Source organism: Oryctolagus cuniculus, chromosome X (assembly GCF_964237555.1).
Source record: "Oryctolagus cuniculus chromosome X, mOryCun1.1, whole genome shotgun sequence".
In the NCBI taxonomy this organism is placed as follows: Eukaryota; Metazoa; Chordata; class Mammalia; order Lagomorpha; family Leporidae; genus Oryctolagus; species Oryctolagus cuniculus.
The window spans coordinates 106,193,061-106,200,803 of NC_091453.1; positions in this window are offsets into that span (position 1 = coordinate 106,193,061).

Sequence of the window (7,743 nt, forward strand, 5' to 3'; positions counted from 1 at the left end):
GAGAATGGGCCCTTTAGGAAACTGTTTATTGCTTAAATGACATTTTTACAACTACAAGCGCCTTAGGCTAGCTAAAAGAAGTTGATTGAATCAAAAAAGACCAGTGTGCTATTTTAACACCTTTAGAGTCCAGGCAAAGATGGAGACATATAAAGAAAATTTGAGGGTCCAGTACTGTGGTGTAGTGGGTAAAGATACCGACTGCCGTGCTGGCATTTTAAAAGGGCACAGGTTCGAGTCCTGGCTCCTCCATTTCTGAACCAGCTTTATTCTATGGACTTAGAAAGCAGCAGAAGATGACGCAAGTATTTGGGCCCCTGCACTCACACAGGAAAACCCGGAGGAAGCTCCTGGATCCTGGCATTGGATCACACAGCTCTGGCCATTGTGACCAATTGGAGAGAAAAACAGTGGATGGAAGATCAATCTCTCTCTTCTCTCTTCTCTCTCTCTCTCGCGCTCTCTCTCTCTCTCTCTCTCTCTCTCTGCTGCTCCTTCTCTCTCTATGTAACTCTGACTTTCAAATAAATAAATAAATCTTTTTTTTTTTAAAGAAAATTTCAGCGGAAGATTTTTTTTAACTTTTATTCAATAAATATAAATTTCTAAAGAACAAAGAACAGTTTTTGGATTACAGTGGCTTTTCCTCCCCCATAACCTCCCTCCCACCCGCATCCATCAAATATCCCATTACCTCTCCCATCCCATTCACATCAAGATTCATTTTCAATTATCTTTATATAAAGATCAATTTAGTATATACTAAGTAAGGATTTCAACAGACTGCACCCACACAGAAACACAAAGTATAAAGTACAATTTGAGTGCTAATTATACTGTTAATTCACATAGCACAACACATTAAGGACAGAGATCCTACATGAGGAGTAATTGCACAGTGACTCCCATTGTTGATTTAACAATTGACACTCTTGTTTATGGCGTCAGTAATCACCCTAGGCTCTTGTCATGAGCTGCCAAGGCTATGGAAGCCTTTTGAGTTCGCTGACTCTGATCTTATTTAGACAAGGCTATAGTCAAAGTGGAAGTTCTCTCCTCCCTTCAGAGAAAGGTACCTCTCTCTTGGATGACCTGTTCTTTCAACTGGGATCTCACTCACAGAGATCTTTCATTTAGGTCTTTTTTTTTTTTTTGCCAGAGTGTTTTGGCTTTCCATGCCTGTAATACTCTCATGGTCTTTTTAGCAGGATCCAAATCCCTTAAGGGCTGATTCTGAGGCCAGAGTGCTATTTAGCACATCTGCCATTCTATGAGTCTGCTGTGTATCCCGCTTCCCATATTGGATTGTTCTCTCCTTTTTAATTCTGTCAGTTAGTATTAGCAAACACTAGTCTTGTTTATGTGATCCCTTTGACTCTTAATCCTGTCATTATGATCAATTATGAACTGAAACTGATCACTTTGACTACTGAAATGGCACTGGTACATGCCACCTTGATGGGATTGAATTGGAATCCACTGGCATGTTTCTAAGTCTACCTTTTGGGGCAAGTCTGATTGAGCATGTGCTGAACTGTACATCCCCTCCCTCTCTTATTCCCACTCTTATATTTATCAGGGATCACTTTTCAGTGAAATTTAAACACCCAAGAATAATTGTGTGTTAATTACAGTGTTCAACGAATAGTATTAAGTAGAACAAAAAATAATACTAAAAGGGATAAGTATTAAGATGTTGCTCGACATCAGGACAAGGGATGATCAAGTCATTGTTTCTCATAATGTCCATTTCACTTCAACAGATTTCCTTGTTGGTACTCGGTTAGTTGTCACTGATCAGGGAGAACAAATGATATTTGTCCCCTTGGGACTGGTTTAATTCAATCAGCATGATGTTTTCCAGATTCCTCCATTTTGTTGCAAATGACCGGATTACATTGTTTTTGACTGCTGTATAGTATTCTATAGAGTACATATCCCATAATTTCTTTATCCAGTCTACTACTTATGAGCATTTAGGTTGATTCCAGGTCTTAGCCATTATGAATTGTGCTGCAAGAAACATTGAGGTGCAGACAGCTCTTTTATTTGCCAATTTAATTTCCTTTGGGTAAATTCCAAGGAGTGGGATGGCTGGGTTGAATGGTAGGGTTATATTCAGGTTTCTGAGGAATCTCCAAACTGACTTCCATAGTAGCTTTACCAGTTTGCATTCCAACAGTGGGTTAGTGTCCCTTTTTCCCCACATCCTCGCCAACATCTGTTGTTGGTAGATTTCTGTATGTTATCCATTCTAACCATGGTGAGGTGAAACCTCATTGTGGTTTTGATTTGCATTTTCCTAATTGCTAGTGATCCTGAACATTTTTTCATGTGCCTGTTGGCCATTTGTATTTCCTCTTTTGAAAAATGTCTATTGAGATCCTTGGCCCATCTTTTCTTAAGTGGGTTGTTCGTTTTGTTGTTGTGGAGTTTCTTGATCTCATTGTAGATTCTGGTTATTAATCCTTTATCGGTTGCATAATTTGCAAATATTTTTTTCCCATTCTGTTGTTTGCCTCTTCACTTTTGAGGGGAAGATTTTTAATCCACTTTACCAAAACTGACAGGGAAGCTTCTGACTGAAATATTCCAGTTTTGATTGAAATATTCCAGTTCTTTATGGCAGAATAAAGACCTATCACAGATTCTCGCTCCATAACTAAACAAATATATAAGCAAAAAGAAATTCCACAACAATTCAACTTCATTTCACATACTTCCAAAGTAGTAGCCTATGAAAGAAACAAAATATGGCATGGTGCTGTGGGGCTCCTATAAATTCCATTCTGACACAAAGCAGTAGATGAGCAAAATCTAGAGAATTATCATGAAGATGCCCTAAAATATAGGAAAGCATACTGAAAAATCCTAGATAAAATTTAAGGTGAAGTCTTCAAGTGTAGGAAGCCATATTAATCATTTGTAATTCCACAGAGGAAATCACAAATTCAGGCAAGAAAATTCTGCAACATTTTATGGTTCCACAATGAATTGTAGGATTGATCTCAAACTCGAGTATACCCTAATAGAAAACCATATTTCCCAAATTGGTGGCCTAAACACAAATGTGAGATGTACTATTGAATCTTAGCAGGAACAGAAGAATTTGGTCCATACACAAAAAGTTACATTCAGCAGTGGAGCTCTTCCATTCTCTTTACCCCAATCTTCTATGCTTCATTTCTCAAAATATATTTCGGGAATAAAGAACTTTCAAACATAATAGGAAGCAAATCCAGGAAAGTTCAAGAGCAAATGAAAGATCTCACAGACCTTACAAAGTCAATCATGGAGAATAGGTACTATGAAAAGAAACAACATGGCAATTAGAAATCCATTAAAAAATAACTAATGAAAGTCCAAAATCAAGCAGAGCAGACAGGGTCAATGGTCATTTGGGACTCTCTCGAGTGCTTTCTAACATGATTATGTGTGTCTTTGGATTGAATTTTCCCAACAATCAGCACCTGAGGCTGGTTTTCTGAGGCCTGTCCTTGGGCTACCAGAGTCCACTTTGCCTAGAGTCCAGCAGAAATTGAAGTGGCTAAGAATGTATTGCTCTCTCTCTCACACACGCCAATCAATCTGAGGTATGACCAAGGACTGATAAATGGAAAGAATAGGAAAGTTCTTCTCCTTGACTGAGCTTGAAGCATCTGTTAAGGTTTAATGTTCATTCCAGAGTCTCTGTGCAGGATCAGGCTGAAGCTTCGCTATATAGGGCTTTGCCTTAGACATGTATTTATCTGGCTTCTCCCCTTCCCTCTCTAGATTTCTATGAGATTTCCCCTAGGAATAAGTTATTCCTTAATAAATCACTTACTCACAAATCCTGTGAGGGGTTGCTCCTGGAGTACCCAACTTAAAACACTCAAGGATAGTTAAATAATCCAACATGAGAAAAAACTACATCCCACTGAAAGAAAGTAAATTCCCCATGAGCACTTCCTTGTATGGAAGAATGGAGAAAAAACATAATTTCAATAAAATAAGGTCTCAGAGACGAGAAAATAAAGCATCAGATTGAGATGACAAGGCAGAATACTAAAATAACAAAGCAACCCAGGATCAAAACAATGCCATTGTGGAACTAATAAACGTTAATTTTCATGACACAGACTAGACATGGATTAAAATATAATTACTGAAAAACAGGAAGTATCTGAGATAGCCACAGGGAATCCAAGGAAAAAAGAAAAATAAAGGAATCAAGATTATGTGTATGGGTCAAAGGGATCACATAAACAAGACTAGTGTCTGCTAATACTAACTGACAGAATTAAAAAGGAGAGAACAATCCAACATGGGAAGCGGGATACACAGCAGACTCATAGAATGGCAGATATCCTAAACAGCACTCTGGCCTCAGAATCAGCCCTTAAGGGATTTGGATCCTGCTAAAAAGACCATGAGAGTATTACAGGCATGGAAAGCCAAGACACTGTGGGAAAAAAAAAAAAAAAAAAAAACCTAAATGAAAGATCTCTGTGAGTGAGATCCCAGTTGAAAGAACAGGTCATCCAAGAGAGAGGTACCTTTCTCTGAAGGGAGGAGAGAACTTCCACTTTGACTATAGCCTTGTCTAAATAAGATCAGAGTCAGCGAACTCAAAAGGCTTCCATAGCCTTGGCAGCTCATGACAAGAGTCTCAGGTGATTACTGACATCATGAATAAGAGTGTCAATTGTTAAATCAACAACAGGAGTCACTGTGCAATTACTCCTCATGTAGGATCTCTGTCCTTAATGTGTTGTGCTATGTGAATTAACAGTATAATTAGCACTCAAATTGTACTTTATACTTTGTTTTTCTGTGTGGGTGCAGTCTGTTGAAATCTTTACTTAGTATATACTAAATTGATCTTTATATAAAGATAATTGAAAATGAATCTTGATGTGAATGGGATGGGAGAGAGAGTGGGAGATGGGATGGTTGTGGGTGGGAGGAAGATTATGGGGGAGAAAGCCGCTATAATCCAAAAGTTGTAATTTGGAAATTTATATTTATTAAATAAAAGTTAGAAAAAGATTATGTGTATGTGTGTGTGCTAGGCAAAGGCAATAAATCCGGAGAACTAAATATTATACATGCTAAGATTCTTCATAAAGTTTAACAAACAATGCGATTAAAGGATAACTTTACTTTGATGCAAGAAATTTTTAAATCTATACATACAAGGGGTCTTCAAATGTTAATGGAAAATATGTACTAAGAAAAAACTGCATGGATTTTAAAATTTCTTGCAGCAAAATAAATGTATCTTTAAGTTTAATTTTTCCACAGCTTTATGAAGTATTTTTTTTTGACAGGCAGAGTGGACAGTGAGAGAGAGAGACAGAGAGAAAGGTCTTCCTTTTGCCGCTGGTTCACCCTCCAATGGCCGCCGTGGCCTGCGCGCTGCGGCCGGTACACCGCGCTGATCCGATGGCAGCAGCCAGGTACTTCTCCTGGTCTCCCATGGGGTGCAGGGCCCAAGCACTTGGGCCATCCTCCACTGCACTCCCTGGCCACAGCAGAGAGCTGGCCTGGAAGAGGGGCAACCAGGACAGAATCTGGCACCCCGACCGGGACTAGAACCCGGTGTGCCAGCGCCGCAAGGTGGAGGATTAGCCTAGTGAGCCGCGGCGCTGGCTGAAGTACCCTTGTGTGTATGTATGCTTGAGTGTGTATAACTTTACAAGAAAATTTCTCAGAATAAATAACTGACTCTACAGTGGGTGTTTAGTAGTTAGGACGTCAGTTAAGACACCCACATTCCATATTGATGTACTGGTAAAATGCCTGGCTTCAGATCTTGACTCTGGTTTCCTGCTAATGCAGACCCTAGAAAGCAAGAGTGATGGCTCACATACTGGATTCCTTACACTCACAAGGCAGATTTCGATTAATATCAGTTTCTAGACCCCGGCTTAACTCTGACCCAATCCCAGCCATTATGGACATTTGGAGTGCTAACCTACATAGGAGAACTATCTCTCTCTCCCTATTTCTCTGATTTTCAAGTAAATAAAGCAAAATTTTAAAAAGAAAATTGACTTTGAAGAAAACAGCACACAAAGTTACACAAAAAAAGTGAAACAAGCAGCCAGCATTGTGCCATAGTGGGTAAAGCTGCCACCTGTAACACTGGCATTGCGTATGGGTGTTGGTTCATACCTTGGATCCTCTACTTCCATCCAGCTCCCTGCTAATGTCCTGGGAAAGCAACAAATGATGGTCCAAGTACCTGGGCCCCTGCCACCCACATGGGAGACTCAGATGAAGCTCCTGGCTCCTGGCTTCAGCTTTGCTCAGTGTTGGCCATTGTGGTCATCAGGCAAGTGAAAGATCTCACTCTGTAACTGAGTTTCAAAATAAATAAATAAATCTTTTTTTAAAAGTGATACAAATATTCATATGGGACTTATATCAAGGCATTGTCTTATGTCATTGATTTTCAATGTTAAAAAAGAAATATTTATCATTTAGACATGAAACAGGTTACGTACAAGTTGGATTAATTTGGTATCAAAATTCTCCACAGTGATATTCAGAATCAGGTAATGGTGTTACAGGGTGATAAAGGCAATCTATGTTCTTGTCTCATGTCAAAGAAAATTTTCCACAGGGACGGGACAGTGAGCAAAGCAAGATTTAATTAAAGTGCCAAGCCTAGGGCTGTGGCCATCAGAAGGGAGGGCTCCAAGGAAGAAGTACCCAGGAAACTTGTTAGTGGGGGGTCTTTTATATGCAAAAGTTGCTACCTAGATATAGCAAATCAGAAGAGAAGCAGAATAATGGCAATAACCAATCAGAATTCTAGACTAACAACCAATCAGGAGGCTGGAATAACAACCAATCAGAGGCAAGGACAAAACCCAAATAGGACTGTAATCCTCTCTAGCCTGCTAATGATAAACCTAAAAAAACCATCAAAAGGGGAGTGGATTGGTAATCTTGTCTGACCTATTCAGTTTAAAAAACAAACAAAACAAAACAAAACAACAACAAAAAATCCTAAAGGCAGCACTGGGAGGAAGCAAGCACTTTCTCCACTTTTAAAGGGACTCTGCTCCTTTTTCTCATTCTAACAGTGACCTGACCTTACTGCTTATCAGCCTGTCCAACTCCTCAAAATGGTGAAATATTTACAATGTTCTGTGTGAAATAAAGGATAATCTGAGTATAGAACAACTAGTCAAGCTGCCCTACAGAAGAAAGGCTACAGAGTGGCTCAAGCAGGCAAGAACTCGGAGACTATGGCAACTATTAAATTCCCTTGGAAAAACATTACTTGAGGATAAAAATCTCATAAAACAAAGATGAATATGATTAAATATCTCAGGAATGTAAAAAATGTGGTAAAGGTATTGGTGGTGAAAATTAAATAAATAACAAAGAACTAAGACTAAAGAACTATGGAAACTATGCTTATAGAATCTGACTCTTAAGATTTGAGTTTAGTCCGGCACCGTGGTTCACTAGGCTAATCCTCCAACTTGCGGCACCAGCACACCCGGTTCTAGTCCCAGTCAGGGCGCCGGATTCTGTCCCGGTTGCACCTCTTCCAGGCCAGCTCTCTGCTGTGGCCCAGGAGTGCAGTGGAGGATGGCCCAAGTGCTTGGGCCCTGCACCCGCATGGGTGCAAGGTCACTAACAATCAGGGAAATGCAAATCAAAACCACAATGAGGTTTCACCTCACCCCAGTTAGAATGGCTCACATACAGAAATCTACCAACAACAGATGCTGGCAAGGATGT